The sequence below is a fragment of the Chionomys nivalis genome, chromosome 1, assembly GCF_950005125.1.
Source record: "Chionomys nivalis chromosome 1, mChiNiv1.1, whole genome shotgun sequence".
Taxonomy (NCBI): Eukaryota; Metazoa; Chordata; class Mammalia; order Rodentia; family Cricetidae; genus Chionomys; species Chionomys nivalis.
Genome location: NC_080086.1, coordinates 44,719,379 through 44,744,688, shown reverse-complemented (window position 1 = coordinate 44,744,688; position 25,310 = coordinate 44,719,379). Strand labels below are relative to the sequence as shown.

The following is a 25,310-nucleotide window of genomic DNA, read 5'->3' as shown; positions in this document are numbered from 1 at the left end:
CCCATGACCTTGAGTGTACTATACAGAAGCTCTACCAGGAAATTTAGCCCCTAGCACTGGACCTTCTTTTTAAGTTCATTTAGTATTATTTATTTTTAGTTCATAATGTAGAATGTTTTAATCATCCGAAGTTTTCTGTTCCTTGTCTGACAAGGTTTCTATTAAATGGTAAATTTTGTAGCCTCACTGAAGCACCATCATAATGCATAAATATTAAAAAGAGAGACCATTTCCCACTCCCAGACAACCAGTTGTCTGTTCGATGTATTTTTTTTTTCAACCAATGTGTTTTGTGTAATTAAAAAGGCAAAAACAAGACTGGAAAGACTGTTCAGTGGTCAAAAGACAAACTGTTTTCGCAATATTCTATTCACAGTCCCCAAGTCAGGTGGCTCACAGTTGCCTATAACTCCAGTTGTGGTGTTCTGATGTCCTGCCCTGGAGTCTAAGGGATACCTTCACTCAAACATACACAAACCCACTCCCATACCCTATCCATTTGTTATTACGAATTTAGTAAACCTTAAAAATACATCTCATTGTATTTCTTTAAATTTATTTCTTCTATCCCAAATTAAATAAATCAATTCTATGTAAGTAACACAGAATGATCAGGCTAGGAGTATTTCACACAGTGTCTTCATTTTTATTTGTACAAATCATGGTATTACTTGGCATACACTAGAAACTGGAGGTGCATTAATTTCATTAATGAAGACATAGATATTAAATTAGTCTCTATTGAAATAATTAAATTTGTTTTTGTTGAATGACAAAATGTATTATTTATAGTATTTTATTAAAACTTAATATGGTAATTTCAGTAAGAAATAAAACAACTTATTTTCAAATGACTTTCCATAAAATTATTAAAAATTTAACATAGTATTATTTCACTTTTTGTGTATCCTCTGAGATACTATTGGTTTATTAATAAATACTTTTTAAATATATCTTAAACATGTTTCTTTCTCCCAAATCTTATAAAATTGTATATAAATTATAAAAAAAACCATTTCCCCATTTCTCTCAATTCAGTTGTCTTTGTATGAACTATATGAGTTATCTTACATATAAGTGAACAAGGTAAAGAACATAAAACATATTAAAAGGGATCTGTTTGAAACAAAAACCTGTTATAACAATACTAGGTTCATAAAAAGCCATTTCCACTTGAACCCCTCAACTTTACAGTGGAATATGTGCATATTTTGGTCCCACACTGTGTATTTCGTATAGCTAATACTTTAGAACCCCATCTAAGGAAAAATGTAAATGCTGAGAAAGGTGATATAAATACTCAGGTTTCTCAAATGTATACTTTCTGAGAGTCATATTTAATGATCAAGTAATTTGACTTCTAAAACACTGTGGAATATTTGCCTCTTTCTAACGTCATCAGGACATTTGTTGAAAATAATTAGAAAGCCATATTGTCCCAAGAAATGTTTTGTACCTGCTTCATTCTTTTAAAATGACACTCAACTGTTCTCTGTAATACATTTCCATTAGAGACTATTACAGTCACAAAAGAGGAACAGATACCATCTAGCAGAAGACGATCAAAACATAGCCAGTATTGACACAATACTCTGGGCAGTATAAATGACTGTCCTTAAGTAATTTAGAATATATACAGCATCCTTAGAGTCTGGACTGACTAGAATCACTATTTCAATTTAATTATCTAATAAACTATGTAACCCTATGTTTTTTTCAATCTGTTTTGTAGAGTGTCATTGATGAATTAACTTCACTTGTCAACACATTACAATTTCCTGCTACCACATGTAGTTTGCTGCTTGCTGTGTCCTACACACACACACACACACACACACACATATTCAATAGCAGTTGATGGCTCAAGGTTTGAGATCTAACAGAAAAAATTAGTTACAACACATTGTTTTAGTCCACAAAAAAGCAAAACAACTATCATTATACCTGACTTATATGTCTATCATTTTCTTTATCTCTTGTCTGATAAATTCACTGCCAAAGACCTGTACTTGGTAATTTTTGATTAATTAGAGTACTTCCTTGGAGTAGAATGTAATTTTCTTAACTTATTCTATCTACTTTTTGCCTTTGTGCTCTTGCTTTTTTCCTCTCTGTATACCCTTTCTTTCCCTCTTATTCTTTGTCTGACTGTGTGACTGGGTAGCTGGCCCCTTCAGTTCTCCTTGCCTCCACATTCTCTTGTTCCTAGATCTCTCCTCCCGGATTTCTTTTCATATGTATTCTCTCTGTCTACCAGCCCTGCCTTTTCTTTTTTTGCCTTGCCATTGGCCATTCAGGTCTTTATTAGATCAATCAGGTATTTTAGACGGGCATAGTAACACAACATTATAGAGTTAAACAAATGCAACATGAAATAATGCAACACATCTTTGCATCATTAAAACAAATGTTTCACAGCATGAACAAATTTAATACATCTTAAAATAATAGTCTACATTCCCCAGTTTTGTCTGAATAAAATTTAAGGTTTTAACTTTAACATAGAAAAACTACAAAGAATAAAAACAGATACCAAGTAAGAATTACATTTAGAATATTCAGTCCATTTGTATTTAGCAAATTCAGAGAAAATACTCCATTATCTGTCTTATCTTCATGATTCCAAAATTTAATATGTATCTTACTTCCTATCAAAGCTAAAAAATATTAACTATTTAGTTTTTAACAGTATCAAAGATCACACCTGACAATGGAGACATCTTGCTGCCTGATCTTAAAGATATAATACCATATTTACAAATATGATTGTTATAAATGACTAGCTACTAACTTGTGTTTTCTTGATTATCTTACATTGTTTATAATAATAGCTATAGAAAACTGAATCTTTATCTTACATTTTTAAATGAACTGCATATGTTCAATACTTTAAACAAAAAGGCAAGATCTCCTGGGTAAATTGGGACCATGGGAGAGGGTTGGAAGGGAGGGGAGAGGAAGGAAGGGGACCAGAGAAAAATGTATAGCTCAATAAAATCAATAAAAAAGAGTAGAAACATACATTGTAACGAAAATAACTTTAATTTTGCAACATTATACTATATTCCCCTAGGTGATAGCATCCATAACCTAATAACCAAGAGCCACCCACACCATTTATTGCGAATGTGTGAGTCGTTTTCTCTAGACTGCTTCTTGTTGCCTGTGGGTGAAGTATATTTAGGGGTCCCTGAGAAAATTGGATAATTGCCAAATCATTGGAAGACCAGTGGTAATCTTGTTGATATATATCACCTGTCAAGATTCAGGAGATCTTCCCCAATCAAACCTTGAATGAATCCATATCCTTTTGCTTTCTGTAGAAATAAAAGGAAAACCTCTTCCCCAAAGCATTTTTGACTTCCATTTGACAAATACATTTTTGGTTTCTGTTCTTTAAAGTTAAGATAGCCCTAAAATATGTAAGTTGGTTCAATTTTGTAGTCCTGTTCACAATCCCATGTCCCTTACTAGCTTGCTCATCGACAGTCAAATAATTCAAAATCAACAAACTAACAGACTTCTTGTGTATTTCCCATCTCTAAGTGGCTTGCTCTTTTGTTACTATTTTGCTTTTCTCTTTAAAGGTTTTATTATTTTTAAGCTCTTTCTTCCTTTCTATGACTCTCCATACCCTTTATCTTTTTTCTTTCTTAAGCCTATGCACATTGTAAAACATTCTAGAACCTGTTTAGAGGTTTCTCCGTATGGACCTCTTTTACTGCATAGCTCTAGTTATTTTTGATAGTGTAAGCAAACTTTAAAGTGCTATGCTATAACTGGGGCCTCTATATGGCTCTATGGTTTGAGTCGGCCCCACACTCTTGTGAAAACCAAGCTTAAAGCCTGGTTAGAGGTGGATGACCAGGAACTGCATCCAACTCTTCAGAGCTCTAGAATGCTGATACTTGCACTGCAGCAGACATTTTTACATATCTTCTTTTGTTTCAATTTAGCAGGAAATGGGCAATTTTTGTTTACAGAACTTCTTAGCAGAGTCCTGTCCTTCGTTTGTTATTGTTGTTGTTGTTTCTATTTCTTTTTCTCTCTCTCTCTCTCTTTTTTTTTTTTTTAGCTTTCTCAAACCCTACAGAAATTAGAGCCCCATAAAGGCACTAAAATGTAGTTTGTTGTTGTTGTTGTCTTTACTCTTCCACTTTGTTCTTTGTTGTTTTGGGGGGTTGCTACCCAGATCCCAAATAAATCATATACTGAGTCTTATTCTTATTTATGAATGCCGTTCTCAGCTTGGCTTATTTTTAACCAGCATTTCCTAACTTAATTATCCTATTTCTCTTTTACCTCTGGGTTTTTACTTTTCTCTATTTCTGTATATCTTTTCTTTCCTTTTTATTCCATGTCTGAGTGTGCAACTGGGTGGCTGGACTCTTCTATTCTCTCCTCCTTTTTCTCTTGTTCCTATATCTCTCTTCCAGGTTTCTCCCCCTATTTATTCTCCTCTGCCTGCCAGCCCTGCCTATTCTTTCTCCTGCTTTGCTATTCATTATTTGGGTCTTTATTAAACCAATCAGGCATTTTAGACAGGCCAGTAATACAGCTTATAGAGCTAACAAATGCAACATTAAAGAATGCAACACATCATCGCATTATTAAAATAAATGTTCCACAGCTAAACAAATGTAGCACATCTTAAAATAATATTCTTCTGCTAGGGGCCCCATAAAATGCCCAAGCCGCACAACTCTCAACCACATTCAGATGGCCTAGTTTGGTCTTATGGAGGTTTCCCAGTTTTTTTGTCCAGAGTCAGTGAGCTCCCACTTCCTCAGGTCAGCTCTTTCTGTGGATTTCCCCATCATGGTCTTGACCCCTTTGCTCATAATATTGCTCCTCAATATCTATGACTGGACTCCAGGAGTTTAGTCCAGTGCTTAGCTGTGCATATCTGCATCTGCTTCCATCAGTTGCTGAGTGAAGGTTCTATGATGACAAATAAGGTAGTCATCAATCTGATTATAGGGGAACGACAGTTAAGGTACCCTCTCTACTAATGCTTAGAATCTTAGAATGACCCTAGCGGATTCCTGAGAATTTCCCTAGTACCGGTTTCTTGCTAACCTTATAATGGCCCCCTCTATCAAAGCACCTCTTTCTTTGCTCTTTCTTTCTGTCCTTCACCCAAGTTGACCCTCCTGATCTCTCATGTTCTCATCCTGTTCCCCCTTTCCCCTTCCAACTCTCCTACCACTCTTCCCCTCCACCCTCATGCTGCCAATTTTCTCAGGAGATCATGTCTACTTCCCTTTCCCAGGGGATCCTTCTATGTCTCTCTTAGGGTTCTCCTTGTTTCCTGTCTTCTCTGAGGTTATGGACTATAAACTGGTTATCCTTTGCTTTAAGTCTAATATCCACTTATGAGTGACTACAAACCATGTTTTTCTTTCTGGATCTGTGTGACCTCATTGAGAATTTTTTTTTCTAGTTCCATTCATTTGACTGAAAATTTCATGATGTCATTGTTTTTTACCACTGTGTAGTACTCCAATGTGTAAATGTACCACATTTTCTTTATCCATTGTTCAGGTGAGGGGAATCTAGGTTGTATTGTGGAGGGAAATCCCACATCAAGGTTGTTTCCAGGTTCTGGCTCTTATAAATATTTCTATCCATACTGCATCCATTCTTTTGCATCCATTCTTTATGGAGGGATACCTTGCTTAGTCTAGATAAAATGATGTGACAGACTTGGGTAGCTCCCAATAGGAAACCTCACTAACTCTAAGGAGTGGATATGGGTGGAGCAGGGAGAAGGTGGGGGAAGGTTTGAGGTCAGGAGGGAGAGGTAATTGGGATTGGTATGTAAAATAACAAAGTTTTAAAAAATAAAAAAAGAAAGAAAAAATAATATTCTACAACAGATACTCACAGGAGAACTGCCCTTTCCCAAACAGAGGCAGAGAGACAGTATATTGTAGGTAGGGGAAACAGAGAAGTGTGGGGGCAGCAACTGAAAGGGAGCATGGAGGGGAAATTGCTACCAGGCTGTAAAATAAATTTTAAAAAATGAATAAATTATAAAAGATTATTCATTATTATGAATGTACAAGTCTGTGTGGACATGAAGAAACAAGAAGGGACTCTGGTGTGTTATTGTTTTGTGTCACTATTTGCCTGTTCCTTTGAGCTAGTGTCTCTCCCTGAACCAATGAATGCTCCAGTTTTATTGTCTCATGCTACTGAGGCTCAGTAATCTTGTAGTCCTCAACCCAATTCTCAGAGTAGGGATTATTCATCAGGTAGGACACCTGGCTTATGCTGTGGGAGCTGTCTTGGATCTCTTTTTCTCAAACATTCTTATCCACAGAGCCATCACACTGGCCATTTTTATGGATTTTTTTAAAATTCTGGCAAGTCCTGAGAAGCTGGTAGCAGGAAATGCTGGCGGGTCCCCAGTAGAAGTAGGCAGGCAGGCCCATAGAGCAGCCAGTCCCCAGCAGACTGGCGGGTGGGAGCAGGTGTCAGGTAGAAGACACATAGACACATTGTACAAAATAGAATTGAATATTTATTACTTAGAGGAAAAAGAGTGTGGGGGAAGAAGGAGAAGAGAAGAAAGAGACAGAGAAGGGGGAAGAGGGAACAATAAGAGATCCAAGATGGCAGGGGGAAGCAGGGGTCTCTGGGGGTAGGTGTGGCTTGCTTCTTAAAGAGACAAAACCATAACAGCCATATTTTAAAATTTCAGAAAACCTACAATAATATATTAATTTAAAAATATTCTTTAATATTTGAATATACAGGGCTGGTGATTTAGCTCAGTGTTCAAGATCACTTGTTTCTCTTACAAAAGATGAGATTTGGTTTCAAGCACCCACATGGTGACTCATAGCCTTACTCTAGTTTCAGAAGATTAAACACCTCCATGAACACTGTCTACACAGGGTGCATACACATATGTATATGCAGGTAATAAACTCATATACATAAAATAGAACTATTTTAAAGTAAATATTTGTATATACCAAGAATGATGGTGTAATCCACAATCTCAGCCCTTATGTGACTGAGGCAAGAGTATCATGAGTTCTGAACCAACATTTTAGCAGTTGTGAACAATCTATAGCAGTTGTAATTCAAGTTTCAAATGAGTGAGTTTATTAACTGTATAGCAGAAAAAAGTTTTAAAAAGGAAATAGCAAGTAACAGAGAAAAGCAGAACATAACAAAAATATAATCAAATCAGTTTCCAAAATCCAACACATGTAGGTGGAATAGTCTGAACTACTTGCTAATCTTACAGTACAACATGGACTACATAGTGAGACCCTGTTTTTTATTATTAAATTTATTTTATTTTATTAATGTTATTTTACATACCAACCAGAGTTTCCCCTTCCTCCTCCTTTTCCTGATCTCTTCCTCCCTCTCTGCCTCCCAACTATCCTCCTCCTCCTTTACCCCTCTTCCATTTCCATTCAGAAAAATGCAGGCCTCCCATGGGCTTGAACAAAGCCTGGGACATCAAGTTGAGCAGGACATAGCTCCTCCCCTACATCAAGGCTGGGAAACGTAATCCAACCTGGGGAACCTGTTCCCAAAGGTCTGCTAATCACAAGGGACAGGTCTTGATCTCACTGCTAGGAGCCTTATTACAGACCAAGCGATACAGCAGATTGGTGACTACCCTAATTGTCATCAGAGAGCCTTAATTCAGTAACTGATAGAAGCAGATGCAGAGATTCACAGTCAAGCTCTGAGCTCATCTCCAGGAGTCCTGCCGAAGAAATGGAGGAGGGCTTGTAAGATCCAGGATGGTCAAGGTTATGATATGGAAACCCACAGAGACAATCGACCTGAGCTCATGGGAGCACTTGAATTCTGAACCAACAGTTAGGGAGTCAGCATGGGACCAACCTAACCCTCTGCACGTGTGTAACAGTTGAGATTACATTTTAAAGCAAAACAAAATCCCCCAAAACAACAGAAACAGGATGTCACCAACTGCAATATAAAATAACTCTTAAAATGCCTCAAGCTTTCGATCCTAATACATGAACTGGCTTTGTGGGAGCTTAGCCTGTTTGGATGCTCACCTTCCTGGGCCTGGATGGAAGTGGGAGGACCTTGGTCTTCCTGTAGGGCAGGGAATTTGGACTGCTCTTCAGTATCGAGAGGGAGGGGGAATGGACTGGGGGGAGGAGAAGAGGAGTGGGGATGGGGGAGGGGAGTGGGGGGAGGGGGCAATGTGTGGGAGGAGGGGGAGGGAAATGGGAAACGGGGAGCAGTTGGAAATTTTAATTAAAAAAGAATAAAAAAAAAAAAAGAAACTGAAGAGTGGTCAGCCACTGCTAACGCAGATTCTTCAGATGCTCTGATTCTTGCTATAAACGTGTTGCTTTTGCAATAATAAATAAGCATGGATCAGAACATTGCCTTATAATCAGACTGCCCATTACATATTTAACGTTTTTATTCCTTTACTAAACGTTCTACAGCATGATCACCACCATATGAGAAAGAATTAGGAAGAAATTCCCCCAAGAAAATGATTGCACCTTATTTGGAGTCAGAAAAACTTCCTATTGTCCCCCACATGATTTTCTGCATCATTTTTGAAATTCTTTCTCTCTTATCTGAGATGATAATTATATCAGTTTCTCCTTCCCTTTCCTCCTTCCAACTCCAGTGTACCACCCCTGGTCCTTTTTAGTGATATTTTGTACTTATAGTAACTCAGGATGAGCATTCATAGGTATAAGATTTATTCACTATTTATTTTGGTGAACTAAGACAAAAGTAAGCCAGTTAAGTATTAAGGTAATATATGTAGGCTTGCCTTAGTAAAAACAAGCAAACAAAATCCCCAAATCTTCATGAGGTGTCTATGTCTTGATGTAACAGTTATTATTATTGCTGTTGCTGTCAGGTCAGCTGTAATTCCTATGTAGCATGTTTAGAATGACACAGCAATTTTGTTCATTTCTTGAAACAGGACTTTGCTATGTAGATCATGCTGGTTTGGATGGATTTGAAGTGATTATCTTGTACCTGCCTTCTGCATGCTGGGATTACTGGCATGTACTACTGTTGCTGGGCCCTAATGTCTTCCTCAGGGAAGAGGGTGAAAAGGCACAGTGTCAATGTCTCAGACACTGGGTGTCAAGTAGAGAGCATGCAGCGGACTTGTTCATTTAACAATGGGGAATAGCTTATACACTCTCCCAGCAGCCAAGCATTCTGATGCTTTGACAGTTGACATTGTGTGGTCACCCACCCCTCATTGGCTAGGCACAATCAGGAATTCTGACAACACCAAGAAGACTCCAGGTTTGCGCCTTTTGGCTTGGTAGGCCTTAAAATCATTCCTAATATGATGCTTGGTTTAGAAACACTACCTTTTGAGGCTGTGTTATGAAGGGTTAGTGTTCAAGTACTCACTGCACAAAGGTTCAGAACCCTCATAAATGTTGAATGGGTATGGAGACCCAGACTCCTTAGAATGGGCTGACTAAAAAGACTGGCAATATTGGTAAGCTCTTTTACTGGGAGACTCTGCCTCAATGAAAAAGATAGAAAAGTGATCAGGGATGATTTCTGAAACCAATCTCAGGTCTTCACATGAACACCCAGCCACCTGTGTACCTGTACATATGTAAGCATGCATACAAACACATGCATACCACATCACACCATGACTATACACATTAAATTGGAAAAGGAGAGAAAAGTAACACATTTTACAATAGCTATTTGAAAGGCTTTTGTGGCAGGGCACTGAACACTGAGAAGGTTGTGGGCAACTTATTCTCAAGAAGTTTCTGCAATTTTATTTGAATTTAATTTGTTACATTCTGTATCTGGGACAGACATCGGAGTAGCAACTCTTTCAGGTTCATGGACGTGCAGGTTCAACAGTTCAGGACTGATAGAGACTAGAGGAAGCAGAGCCCATCAGGCTTGCTTCACTGCTCTCCCATTTTGGTGTGGTTTCTCCCACTGATGTAGAAGTCAGTTGTCTAATTTTCTGACAGAATGGTCTACATTAAGAAATCCTGGACATCTTCCCTTTGTATAATTGTCAGAATTGATCAGTTAAATCTGCCTGAGGATCAGTATGTGGGGGACTCACATTGAAAGAGATTTTATTTTTGTCTAACAAGTCCCAAAGGTGCTGTTATCTCCACTTTACTTGACCCTCTCACATCTTATGTGTCCTTTGTAGCACACCTCACAAATCTCGTTGTCTGTACTGATTACTAGGTTGTCTTCCAGCTGGAAAAAAAATATGTTCTTTTTTTTTCCTACAGCCAGTTTCAGAATTTTCACTTTTCTCAATCCCTGCATGTTTCTTCTTCACTTTTAATGTGGAAACAAAATGTATTTCCATGTCTTCCTATACATCATTTTCCATTTGTTGGAAAGACACCATTGAGTATATAAAATAATGCAAGAGAGATATGTAAACTACTTCTTCCATTTTTTTGCCGTGTATCTTCAAACTAAAACTTTTCTACATAAATTTCTCTTCTTCTTCCCAAGTTCATTTGCGTCATAAACTAAAAATGTCTTTCCTTTTCTTTTTTCTTTTCCAGATTCATTTGGCATTGTAGAACTTTCTCATTGAGGAAATTCTGCTAGAGCTCACTTGGAAATTTCTGCAGTGTGGTTTCAGAGAACCAGATTCTTCAGGCTGAGCTAAGGAAACAATCGCTGGAGATTCTGATTAAAAAGAAAGGGTAGGTCTCACCACCTTCATCTTTTCTTATAAACTGTGTGATACTTTGTATTACATCAGGAATGTATGCTTCTTCTCATGAACCTTGTAGAGGTTCATAAATTAGAAAGACGGTATTTTATTTGACATTTCATGTTTATTTTATTTTGCATGGAGTTTTCTTCTTCATATCTATTTCATTAGATCTGCAATTACTTCAAAGAGTGAAATTTTTAAATATTAGAGTAGTTGAAGTTAGATTTGACTACCAGAGAAAGTATGTGAAGAAAGAGAATACAGTTTCTTTCATTGAAAAGTTAAAGTATTTAGTCCAAAGTGGTTATGGTATTTTCTAATGTCATGGATCAAGGTTTAGCCATAACAAATCCCTGATCTCATGATTCCAATGTGTTATATTCTTATTCCCAGTAGTGAAATGGCCAACTTTACTGCAAGCTTTGAAAGATGTATTCCTTATTCCTGCATTTATGGATACAGTTATAAAATCCTGTCTTGTGGAAGAATAATTAATAATAATAAAAATAATAAATTTTAATATATTCTACTTTACAAAAAAGAAATTTAAAAGAACAGAATTTTGGCTAGTACATTTTGACCTACACATGTGAGTAAGAGCTATCTGTACCTAGTTAATGCGCTTAATTCTTTCCACAGTGGCAATACCACAACAGTAAATAATTATTCATGAAAATGTACACAAGAGGTGGAATTTTATGAAAACAGTGTGAAACAGACTAAAGAAGAAAACTATTTTCAAATTATATACCATTATTTATATATGTCTTTATTGTAGAATAAATATACGTGTGTGTGTGTGTGTGTATGTGTGTGTTGAGGCAATAAAGATGGCTCTCATTATATGTATTACTTTTCATAGCATGACTGTCAGAGGTCTGTTTCAGAATACCCATTGAAATGTAAGACATGGAAGAACATACATGTGATATTAGTGTTTGGGATAATGTAGACAGATCATTGGCCAGCTGACTTAGCCAATCTATGAGCTACAGTTTCCATGAAAAAAATCATGGTTCTAAAATTAAAACAAAGATGGGCCAATAAGATACCTCAGTGGGGAAAACACAATGTCCCAAACTTATCTGCATTTGATCCACAGGACCCAAACAGTGGAAAGAAAAACGGAGAATTTATTGTATGACTATATGCTCCATCCCCAATAAAGAAATGTAGTTTAAAAAAACTGTTAAAGGTGAAGAGTGATTGAGAAAGACAGCCACTGTTGACCTCTGACTTCTACCTGTACTTGTATCCGCACACTCACGTGCATATACCTACATGGCAACATATACAGATAATGCACCCACCTCCCTACCACGTATTACAAAATACCCCCAATACTGGTGATTTAGTCATTTGACAGTAATTTATTCTTTTCTCATGGTAGCTACTGTGATGATGCAACTATTTATCTACATCAGGAGTGAGTGTGAGACATATACTTCAAAACCACATAAGAAAATGCTTCTCATTGCCATTATTCATTCTCCTTCTTAATGTCTTTTTCATGTTCTTACACCTTTGTGACTCATCTTTTAAAAAACCAAATCTACTTCCACAAAATGGAAATTTGATTTCACTTAAGGGATTTTTTTTTTGAGCTGCTATCTGTTGCTGAGGGTTCCATATTTCTGTGCCAAGAAGTCTTGATATGTTATGACCACATATATTAACTGTTTCATTTAGCGAGCACTGTTGAAGAATTTACAATGCCTTCTATGTAAGCTGATTCATTGGTAAAAATTAGCATTGGTCTTTTGAGTATTTTACAAATATCTCAACACTGGATGAAGCTTTCTCAGAAAGCATCTTGTTGATAGCCTTGTTGTAGGAGAAGGACACTGGCATTAGGAGCAGCTGCCAGTCAATTAATTTATTTGGCTAAGGGTTTATTTGGTATAGTTTCTCCAGTGGTAAATCCAATGACAGAACTCCTAAAGAGTTTGTAATTAATATAAACAATTTATATTCATTTCCTTTCAATGCAAACAAACTACCAAATTTCAATTTATTGTTGTATAATTTTAAATGGAAATAAAGCAAGCATCAAAGGCATTTGTTGGCATGAATTTGTCTTGTCTCATAGAAACAAAATTCTGTCAGGGGAATTTCCCTTTCAGGGGTGTCAGGAGTTTCTGAGGAATGAACTTCGCCTGTCTCTTAAAGATAGCATTCACCTCCTCTCCTGGTGCTGTGCCAGGCATGACAGTGGTGGATAGCCTAAAAGAACCATTTTCTGAGACAACCCTGCCTTTTAATCAAGGAATAAGTAGGTTCTTTTTGAAATGACCTGTGTGTGTTTTGGAGGAGGGACAGAAATATCTTCTCTCTTCATAGCAAGAGGACTCTTTCAAGGAGGCATTTTCTTTCCCGACAATGAAACTCATACTGGAGACAAATCAGCAATTTCACAGCTGGTTCATGAAATTCTGAAATGATGTACACAAATCAAAGCAGGGATATTCATTAGGAATGAAAAGAGTATTTGAACTGAATCCCAGTTCCTAATAGGATGCCTTTCTACAGTTCTAGAATGTTAAAGGCATGCCACGGCTCTTACACATAGGAATTCACATTTCGGTAGTAACTATAGAACTTATTAGAGTGTGGTTGTTTAAAAGCATGAATGGAGGGTTGGACTTAATTGTATCTTCAAATCTATCTCCTCCTTGTTTCCAACTTTGTTCTGTTAAAATAATGTTCCTTGCCTTTGTTTTGTCACTTACGTGCATTTGTGTAACACACTCTGATTTCTCTCACCCACAACACTCCTGTGTCCTTTTTACCCTGGGTAGCCTCTCTTCTCCCACATTCATGTCATTTTATTCCGCTTTGTGACACTGAGTATAACCATGACTATCTGTTTGACCTTGCTTTAGAACTGTCCATTGAAGCCTGGGTGACTCACTGGAAGGTGTGTATCTGATTACAATGATTGTCCCACCCCATCAAAGCTCCCTCCATATTCAGTAATTCAGAAGGGTGGGATGGGAGTTAGTGAGTCCATAATGAATCAATGATTGATGCATAGCAGGCCCAGTCTGGATGAAGCCACCTCCTGGTAACCCAGATGCTGGGAGATCATGGCTTCAACCTTTATGTAATGGTTTAAAGATAGCATTCTTCATTAACTGTTTCATTACCTATTAGACATTTCTCTCTACCTACATAAAAATACTCATCATTTCCTGAAGTAAACTCTTCTGTTGTCTAGGACTGGAGTTTATTATACACTTAAGAAACACCAATGGTTTTAATTTTACCACCGAGAGTTCTAGAAGATAGGGGCTTTAAGTCTCTGTAATAATCTATACCCTTTACCATGGCATAAGCACAATTTCTCTGGAAACTGTTGACTCTTAGACTGGCTTTACAGGAAAGAAGATAAAGAGAAGAATCCTATCCAAGAATTTGAAAGGGTGATTTATTGCCTTAGGAATTCAACAAGACAAAGAGAATGTTAGCTAAGTGTGGTATTTTGTTTGTTTGTTTTATTTTGGTTTTTGTGTGATAAGAGCAGAAAGGGTGCCCTTTAACTCTTTTCTTGTGCTTTGAGTTAAAAGAGCAAATCAATGCATTTATTATGGATTCATATCAGAGATTTCAGAATCATTAAGTCTAAAAATATGCTTTTTATATAATTAAAAGCATTTTTAGACATACCTATATATGGTACTTAAAAATCTATATATGTATACTATATATATATGTGCATACACACACATATAAATATATCTTGCATAATTCATGAGAATACAAATTTGGTGGGTTATGTAGACTTGTAGTATAAGTTAATTCAAGGAGTGTTGAATATTTGATAAACTACAGGCCCAGAGTCTATGTTTTGATTTCATGAAGTATTTTATGAATAATGTGTTCTTTCTATTACCTATTGTCTAACATTGGTTCATATATTTATGTATCCATCATTAATTATCTATCATTTTTCCTATTATCTTTAATCTGCCTATTTATCAACTATCAGTTATGTACCATGTATCATCTTTCTACTATCTATCATCTTTCTACTATCTATCTATCTATCTATCTATCTATCTATCTATCTATCTATCTATCTATCTACATATCTATTATCTATCTATCTGTCTATCTATCATCTATCTTTTTATCTATCTATCCATGTTTCTATCATATGGTAGTTTGAGCCCCTATAAGCTCATGAGGACTGACACTATTGGACGGTGTGGACTTGTTGAAGTAAGTGAGGCCTTGTTGAAGTAAGTGTGTCACTAGGGTGGGATTTAATGTCTCTTTTGCTTAAGTTTCGCTCAGTGTTACAGTGTACTTCCTGTTGCCTGTAAGATATAGGAATCTCAGCTACTTCTTCAGCAACATGTTGATCTGCATGTCACCATATTCCTCTCCATCATGATAATGAATTAAATCTCTGAAACACTAAGTACCAACTCAGTTAAGTATTTTTCTTTATGAGAATTGCTATGGTCATGTTGTCTCTTCATAGCCATAAAAACCCTAAGTAAAAAATATCTATATAAGGTCTGTCTATCTTTCATCTATCTATCTATCATCTATCTATCTATCTATCTATCTATCTATCTATCTATCTATCTATCTATCTAGCTAGCTAGCTAGCTATCTAGCTATCTAGCTAGCTATCTAGCTATCTATTTTCTACCATCTATTTGTAATCTCTGCATTTATTATCTGTTGTTTATCTATAATGAAAATAACAAACCACTGACATAAAATCTGACTACATGTTCTGTAATCCATTTATCTCCTTTATAACTTGTGTTAGTGCAAAATAGAAGCATATCTAAAATGTGTAAAATGTGTGGGCTACACAGAATCAGAATCCTTGCTGTTTTGTTCCCCAATTTCTTTTTTTTGTTGTTGTTGTTGTTAGAATAAACATCTCATGGCAGTTTCTTCTACTCTGATAACATAAGGAAAGAGGAAATTAAAAGACTCTTATTTGTGATTAGCAGATTTCTCCACTGGCCTGCAAAGTAGTAAGAACTCCCAGTGTCCCAATGACAAGTCAGTCAAGCAAGCATTTATCAAAATGTCTGCTGCATTCATTGCCCTGCCTATAAATGAACTGGACTGCCTTAAGAAAAAAGAATTCCACACTGAATCCTCAATGGAGAATCATGGAAATCAGCAAAGTTTTCAAGGTGTGCCCTTCATAGGCGAGCAAAAATAAACCGCACATTAGGAGAATTAGTGCTCAGAGGCCTTTGTTTAATCAGTGGCTAGTTGGGTGGTGATTACACAAATTCACTGCATTAAATTTAATCAGAGATGTTTCTGGCAAAGGGAGGCAAGCTTACTGATTAATGCATTTATATTCTTGAAATAAGATATGTTCTCCTGGATGAATCTCCTTAGTTTGGCGAGTCCACACTATGCATGCCAGCATCTCTAAATGACTCTTTGTTCATAGGCCCAGACTAAGCTGAGCACTGAGTACTGATTAGCTTGGATGACTCAGAATGACAGTCAGAAAGTGGCACTGTTGGAGTTCATCACTGCATACACTGTCAAAGAATTGGTCTACAAGTGCCTGTAAATACTTCAGGGTTTTGGTGTCAACTCTTAGAGTTGCCTTAAGAAATCAGCCAAACATGCCTGGGGATATCATGATAAAAATGAGATCTTCCAAAGAATTATACCTTACTTCAATGCAGTGCTAAATTAAGGCAATTATATCTAGGGTGTAACAGGTTATATTAAAACTATGATTTAATGAATTATAAGGTTTATTTTCTTATTTTAAAAATTAAAAATGAAGCTCTAGAGTTGACAGTTATATGGAAAATAATATCTCAAAAAGTATTGAACTGGTGTCACTCATTGTGTGCCCAATGTCTAGACAGGGACAGAGAGGAAGGAAGGAATATGTAGTATGTATGTGAAATCATCTGCTCTAAATATATCACTTGGCTTTAAGCATGAGAACAAGTCAGGAACACATACACTAACATGTGGAAAACCTTTTGTGTCTGCAGGTAATTTGCAGGGCACATCGGGAAAGGAATATGTGAAACAACTGGGTAGTGTACTGTATCTGTGGGTCTCTACTCACTCCTGATGACAAGGAGGAGAGGATATGTTCACTGTGGTCATCGTGTATCAGGAACCACATGATTTGTTTGAGGAAGAGTCAAGAAAATGAGACCACACAGGGCAATTACACCCCTTTGTGAGCCCTGGAGAGGGAGGCAGGATGTGGCTCAGCTCTCTCTGATCTGTTCATTTCTCATAGTTGAAGCTTCCAGCTCAAGTGCAGAGTTTGATAAACAACTCACCAGCCTTGTCCTATGGAAGGCATTAATTCCCTTACAGGATTGTGCTGATCAATGTTCCCGCCTAAAGATCTATGTCTACGGCCTTTCTATGTTTCTGCTTTCTAGAAATCTGAGTATTAGAATGGACCTTGTGAACTTAGGCTAGTCTTAGCTTTGATGACACTGTAACAGAGAGAATACAAGTCATACATGTTGTTTTGTGACCTATTTTGTGCAAGATCCTATATAATATATTTTGCTGTCATCAGAAATAAGGGTTAGTGAGGTGGATTATTCTGCACCTTGAATTAAATGCAAAATGACATCATATAACTTGACAGTGTTGTTAGTGTCAGCAAAGAGTCACAGGAAGCCACACTGTTTCATACCTAGAATCTAATGATGAATCTCATGCGGAAATATGTTCCTGAATGAACTTCATATTTTGTTATTATAGTTATCATTTTGAAGATAAAAAAATTAATTTATATCCTGACCCTGAAGTAAAGATACTGTACAATCCCATTTCCTTACATTATTTCTTGAACAAGCTCATAAAAGTATTTACATCATAGATTATACTGTGAAGATAAAATGTGTTAATGTTAACATGTTCTAAAGATACTGTACAATCCCATTTCCTTACATTATTTCTTGAACAAGCTCATAAAAGTATTTACATCATAGATTATACTGTGAAGATAAAATGTGTTAATGTTAACATGTTCTAAAAGATTAATTACCAGTATTCTGAAATAACAATTATATGTATTTATTAAATTAGTTTGTTGGTAGTTCATCAGTTTGTTAGTTCATTAGTTAGTTTAGTTTAGTTAGTTAGTTAGTTAGTTAGTTAGTTACTGTTCCTGTATGCCAAGGGGCATGTATATACATCAGAACAATATCAGGGAGCTCATTCTGTTTTCCACTGTGTGAGTCCAGTGAATTGAGCTCAGGCCCTTAGGCCTGGCAGCAAGTGACTTACCAGCCACTGTGTAGCCACATCATTGTCAGAAAAGTGCTTGTTAGATCGTTGAAGAACAAACAGTGTAATTCTATATGACGAACAGTTTAGACTATTGGCTAACTCTATGTATATCCTTGCTTCTGAATTTGCTGCACTGTTATTTTGCAGCAAAATCAACACTGGTGTCTTGAACTGTGGAATATGCCTTACTTGATTTTAAAATGAAGAGACAGTTACTACCTCTGACTGAAGAATCCTTCATAACTATTTCATATGAGATTTATCCAGCAAATATCTTTCTTTAATCCACAAACATATCATGTTATTACTTTCTATCATCAGAAATGTAAATCATGAAGAACCAAGACATAATACAGTGAATACTAAAACGTCATTAATGTCTTGCTTTTCACAATAACATTTGGAAATATGGGAACATGATCATAAGTTTTTAAGTTTCAAAAGCAGGTTAGCCTGCAAAACAGTGTAGTTCTAAATTTCTAATCATCAGAGAATTTAATCATGAAAAATGTTATTAAAATATTAAAATCTTATGATAAATTTAATGAGTACTTTCTTGATTTAGCTTTACTATTCTCTAAAATAAAAACTACAATTTTTTCTGTTTATAAAAGTAATAAAACTCATTGTAGATACTACAAGCAAAATAAAAAACTACAGATTGTTTATGAATTTATAATCATAATTTCTGAAATTACCTTATTAATCAACTTTCTTTTATAAAGAAAACTTTCCTTTGTGTATTTATGGTTTGTATTGAACACCCTCTTATTTAATAATTAATATGTTTTCATTGCCAAAGTATAGAGGCTTTTTTCATCATTCTTATGGACCTGTCTTCTGAAACATGTACATCCATTGACTAGAGTTATTGCCATCTCTGTTACTAATGAAGAGTTGTAATCTGCCCTTTATAATTTGTGTATCAATACTGCACTTTGAACAGATGTTCAATTATGGTTCATATATGGGAAAGGGGTGGCATTTGAATCAGAAGTACAAAGTAATTTACTGCTACATATTGAATTTGAGTCCACCTGGAGTTAGATGAAAGTCTATCTAATTAAACAAACAAACAATAAAACCATACTTTAGTGAACATTCTTGTGAACATTAATTTGTGCTATGAAAATATTGCCTGATGATAGTTGTGGTTGAAGTTAAGCATTATAAAACACATCATTTATTTTACTTTTCATTGTATATTGATGTGAAATCATTTTCTTAGATATGTTTCAGCTCTTTTGCTTAATAGTTGGTTTCGTAATTATTCACTGTATGACTATGAGTATTTATTTATAGGAAAAAGTACTTCAATGTTATTAGATTCACCACACAATTTTTAGTGTGTTTTGTTTGTTAATAAATTATACCCTCTCTCTAGAGAGGAGTCAGTATTTGTACTCTCAGATATTGCTTTTTTATTATTGTATAGTCAAATCAAAACAAGCATTAGTAATTTCAGTTCCATGAGTTACAGGGAAGTTGTGAAGCTTTATAAGGTCCTTTGTAGATTTCTCAGTGCCAGAGCTTGTCACTGCATATCTTCCTAAAGTTAAGCTGTGTGTTTCTGTAACTACAGGTCTGTACAGCTTGAGGCATATGAAAAATTAATTTATAAAACATCTCTGTGTGATAGATCCAAAGTAATTACATAGTTCATGTAAGCTAGGAACAAAATTAAAATTAACGTATAAATTTTTGTATTTATTTATTGAAGATGTCCACCTCCTCCCATTTCCCTCCCACTTCCCTCACTCCTCCTCCCCCTCCCTCTCCAGTCCTAAAAGAAGTCAGGGTGCCCTGCCCTGTGGGAGGTCCAAGGCCCTTCCCCCTCCATCCAGGTTTAGGAAGGTGTGCATCCAAACAGACTAGGCTTCCAAAAAGCCAGTACATGCAGTAGAATCAAAACCCAGTGTCATTATCATTGGTTTCTCAGTCCACCCTCATTGTCAGCCATATTCAGAGAGTCCGGTTTGATCACATGCTCGTTCAGTCCCAGTCCAGCTGGCCTTGGTGAGCTCCCATTAGATCAGTCCTTCCTTCTCCCTGGGTGGACGCACCACTCGTGGTCCTGACTTCCTTGCTCATGTTCTCCCTCCTTTTGCTCTTCATCTGGACCTTGGGAGCTCAGTCCAGTGCTCAAATGTGGGTCTCTGTCTCTCTCTCCATCCATTGCCAGATGAAGGTTCTATGGTGATATTCAAGATATTCATCAGTGTGGCTATGGGACAAGGCCAGCTCAGACACCCTCTCCTCTGCTGCCCAAGGACCTAGTTGGGGACATCCCTTTGGACACCTGGGAACCCCTCTAGAGCCAAGTCTCTTGCCAACCCTAAAATGGCTTCCTTAATTAAGATATCTTCTTCCCTGCTCCCATATCCACCCTTCCTCCATCTTTTCTTCCTTCTTTCCTTCGTTCTTTCCATCCATCCTTCTTCCTTCATGTCAGTCAGTCTGTCTGCCAGTCATATCCAAAGTCAGAGATCTGTCTGTCTGTCATATCACAAGTCAGTGGTCAGGTAATTATCAGGTTTTGAGTTGCTATATACAAGCAAATTCTTATTAAAAGACTTTCAAAAACATAAAACATCAAAAATAATATTATTGCATGTGTATCAACAATAGTGTGTTTGGAGTATATGTATCTCTGTGTGTACCTGTGTGTGTGTGTGAGTTCATATGTTCTTATCCAGTGAGATGCAAAATACTTTCTTTCGGGCAGCAAAGATGATGATTACACCGTATGTAAAAACATTTGCATCATGAACCTGACAATGTTAATATGTATTACAAGTACCTATTTAATAGGCTCAGCAGCCTAGATAAAATAATCACTACTGGTTCAGTAATGACCACGTCTCAAGACAGTAGTTTTCTGAAAATCTTGCTCTGATGTTTGCGTGGGTATGCACAGATACTTGCACAAAACATTTGTAACACACACACACACACAGACACACACCATGTATACACATTCAAACACATACCATTTACATACACATTTATGTACACACATTAACCCACACCGCACATGTATGCATACCATACATGCTTATGCCACACACTTATACACCTCCACACACACGCACGCACACACACACATGAACCATATACAAATCCACTCACCTGTACACATACACACTTATACACCACACATAAATATACCATCACACACACACAGTGAATTCAAATATAAATCACATATACACACACATTACACATTCATATATACCACATACATGCATTTTTAAGAGATTTTTTTTTAAGTTGCTTTGCATTATAGAAAATGATTGTATTAGTCTGATAAGACCCATCGAGTTGGTTTTCTTAGTCATTGGTTTTTGGAGTCCTTTAATTTTACTTCTTAGCCTCATTTTTGCCAAGTATTATAGCTGATGAGTTATGATTTGATATGAGGCAACAATTTTGTTTTGTAATAAGTTGGTAATACAGGTAGATACTGTATTTCTGGTTGATACCATATTTGAATCTTCATAGTTAGTCTATAGATTTCTTAGATCCACCCACGTAATACAGAAATTCCTTAGCACACCAATGACCAGGACTACATTTTACTTTTCTCCTTTATATCTATTCCAATGTGTAATGAAACGTACCAGGGTTTGTACTCTAATTCACCTATTTTTTTTTTTTTTTTGGTTTTTTGAGACAGGGTTTCTCTGTGGCTTTGGAGCCTGTCCTGGAACTAGCTCTGTAGACCAGGCTGGTCTCGAACTCACAGATATCCGCCTGCCTCTGCCTCCCGAGTGCTGGGATTAAAGGCGTGCGCCACCATCGCCCGGCAAATACACCTATTTTTTAATTGAGTCTCTTCCACTTATCCAGATTCATAATTAATTCCTTGAATCTCAGTTTCTCTGTATAAAATGGATATGATAATATTTACCCTGATGTGCATTAGAACAAAAACAAACACAACAAATAAAGCTTTCTTTCTCCTTTCTCCAATGTGTGGTATTTAGCTTTGTTCTAATTTTATGTGTACAATATAAGTGTCCTCTGGAAGCTTTTGTAGGGTACTTACTATTGTGTATCTTTGGGAAGATTAATGAACATGTCTCTTCTGTAGAAGCCATATCAGGCACTAATTTTCATCCGCATTCAAAGATTCATTCAGGACATTACTGTTTTCTAAATCTATGAATTTCTTAGACACTATGTTTGTTTACTTGTCACTTCTAACCACAAACAAATGCTTTTCCTTGTTTTAATTTTCCTCTAATTTTGTTTACGTGCCTCTTCCTTTTATGGTTAAGTGACAACAGAAACTGGAACACCTTATTTCTCTTGTTACAATTACCTCCAGCAATATTTTCAGCACATTAGAAGGTTGCATATGGCTGCCTTGATAAAAGAAGGTTCAAAAGATATCCCAGTAGGAGGAGAGAGATGAAATTCAAAGGAGAGAGGAGCTCTATGAACATGACCCAAGATGAAGAAAACCTGTACAATAAAGCTAAGACTTTGCTTTCAAGTTTCATATTAAAGATGTTACATACTAGCCAGAGTTCTAGTCCCGATGCTATGGTGGTTAACTCCTCTGGTTAGAACATAGTCCTAAGAATTCAAAACTAGTAATAAAACTCTAGTAGAGTTCTAAAGATCTGTAATAAATCTGAATAAAAGATCTTAATCTGAGGATTTAGGGTTATAGGCAAAAACATGTGGGAAAGACAAATCTAAAACTCTGGTGATCAAAACAACTCAAAATACACATTTCTTTGTTAGAATTTGGAGGGATTATGAGTTGTCACTTATAAGTAATAATGCAATAATATTAAAAGTGCGTGAACAAAAATGTTTTCTGTTTATCAGATGCATTAGAATACCTAGTGTGTATTTCATATTAAGTTTTAGGTTACTATTTTATCAAATATATAAATATGTATAAATATGTTATATTTAACAAATATATATCTATGTTATATGTTAAAATGTGTATTTATTTTATATGTATATTATAGATATATATATATATATAAGCCATAATGAGAGCCATAAGTGTTCTTAACCACTAAGCTTTCTCCTCATGCCCTCTCCTGAATATTTTAATATCTACTAAAGTGAATAACTGTTATGTGACTCTCTTCCTGGATAAACCAGTGTTTAAATGATATCTTAAAAATTACATGAACAGGGCTGGAGAGATGGCTCAGAGGTTAAGAGCATTGCCTGCTCTTCCAAAGGTCCTGAGTTCAATTCCCAGCAACCACATGGTGGCTCACAACCATCTGTAATGGGGTCTGGTGCCCTCTTCTGGCCTGCAGGCATACACACAGACAGAATATTGTATACATAATAAATAAATAAATATATATTTAAAAAAAATTACATGAACACAAGCAAATATGAGGTAGATAATACTTCTGTGCATGTTTACATTGAATCTTCTTAATTAAATATTATTACAAATATTAACAACTTGATTTTTGTTACATAGTGATTCTATGAGCTAAACCCTGTTTTCTAGGCTAGTCTTGCTAGTCAGATAAATTGCACAGCCACATGTTTTATCTTCTCAGCACTGGGATTATGATGTGTGTGCTACCATGCCTGTTTTTTTTTTTTTAATTTAAAACTTGGATTTTGGTTTTTGACAATATCATGCATCAATACTCTATTTACATGAATTTTACCCTTTTCTATACCCCTATAACTTCTTGTATTTTACTACCTCAATTTCAAATTCATGAGCTCCTTTTGAATTATTGTGTGTGTAGATATAAATATACATATATGTACATATAAACATAGTTTCATGAGTCTATTTAGTATTGCTCACATATATGGGTTTAGGGCTGACCAAGTGGGGATGATTAGAAGGTGTGTCAGAGGTCTCTTCCCTAGAAAAGACCCATTCTTTCTCTCTCACTATACACTAATTGCCCCTAGCTCTGTATCTAGGGGTAGAAACTTGTGAGATTTCCCCATTCATGCTAGCATACCAACTGATGCAGTCATTTTGCAGATCTTGTTTAGAAAAAACAAGCATTCCACTCCCTTTTCCAGTTTTGTGACCTTTGGGTGTAGAGGTTGTGATATAGATGTATCAGTTGGGATTGGGTATCACATTGTCAGTTATTCTTTTCATTTTGCCCAGTTGTTGCTTTTTGTGATGATCTTCCCCCCCAAAAAACTCCTTTGATGAGAAGAGAGAGCTACACTTATATAATCATGAGAATAAATGTGTAGAATGCAGTTATAAAATATACTGTCTTAGGACAGTAACAGTAAGTTTTACTCTAGGGTCTGTGACCAGTCATAAATAGTTGGCCATTTATAGTACCAGGCATGAAGTATCTCCTATTGAGTTCCTTAATTTCAACTAGACAGCTGTTGTTTGCCTCCAAGATAGAAATGCAACTCTTGCACTCTTAAGGACATCTTGCTATGCTGGTCAGCTTTGTACTCTATAGACTTTACAGCTGGATAGGACTGTTGATGGCTTTTCTCCCTTGTAAACTGGCAAAGTTCCACTCTGGATTTTTCACATGGTTTCTGGAGAGAAAACTCAGGGTTTCTTACTTAAGAAACAAACACTTCACCTACTGAGATGTGTTGGTAGCATCTCTTTCTCCGTTAAAAATTATCCAGTTCATAATGATGAAACATAGATGACTGCAAATAATTGTTTTCAAAGAAACCTTTGTGCCTCTGGTAGTCTATACCCTTTACAAAAGTTAAATAACAGGCTAGATTGTTTTTTTTAAACATTGATAAGTTCAGTAAAATCAGACTGAGAAGAGTAAGACAACAAACAATAGAATGCTATGTTTTATTTTTTTATTTATGTATTTTTTTTATTAAAAATTTCCGCTTTCTCCCCGCCTCCCATTTCCCTCCCCCTCTCCCCGCTCCCCTCCTCCTCTCTCTCCAGTCCAAAGTGCAGTCAGGGTTCCCTGCCCTGTGGGAAGTCCAAGGTCCTCCCCCCTCCATCCAGGTCTAGGAAGGTGCTCATCCAAACAGACTAGGCTCCCACAAAGCCAGTACATGCAGTAGGATCAAAACCCAGTGTCATTGTCCTTGGCTTCTCAGTTAGCCCTCATTGTCCACTACGTTCAGAGAGTCCGGTTTGATCCCATGCTTTTTCAGTCCCAGTCCAGCTGGCCTTGGGGTGGATATGGAAGCAGGGAAGTATATATCTTAATTAAGGGTGCCATCTTAAGGTTGGCAAGAGACTTAACTCTAGAGGGGTTCCCAGGTGTCCGCATGGAGATGTCCCCAGCTAGTTCCTTGGGCAGCTGAGGAGAGGGAGCCTGTAAAGGCCCGATCCTATAGCCATACTGATGAATACCTTGCATATCACTATAGA

At 36.4% G+C, this 25,310-nt stretch overlaps 1 protein-coding gene across 3 annotated transcripts in view; it reads left to right on the top strand.

The window, feature by feature from the left end:
- The window catches only part of LOC130871170 (contactin-4), a 1,056,779-nt gene that overhangs the window by 143,189 nt on the left and 888,280 nt on the right, over nt 1-25,310 (top strand). For all 3 annotated transcript variants that reach the window (XM_057764481.1, XM_057764498.1, XM_057764473.1), the window contains exon 2: nt 10,554-10,697. The gene's annotated coding sequence lies outside the window, so the exon portion shown is untranslated. The remainder of the gene's footprint in view (nt 1-10,553; nt 10,698-25,310) is intronic.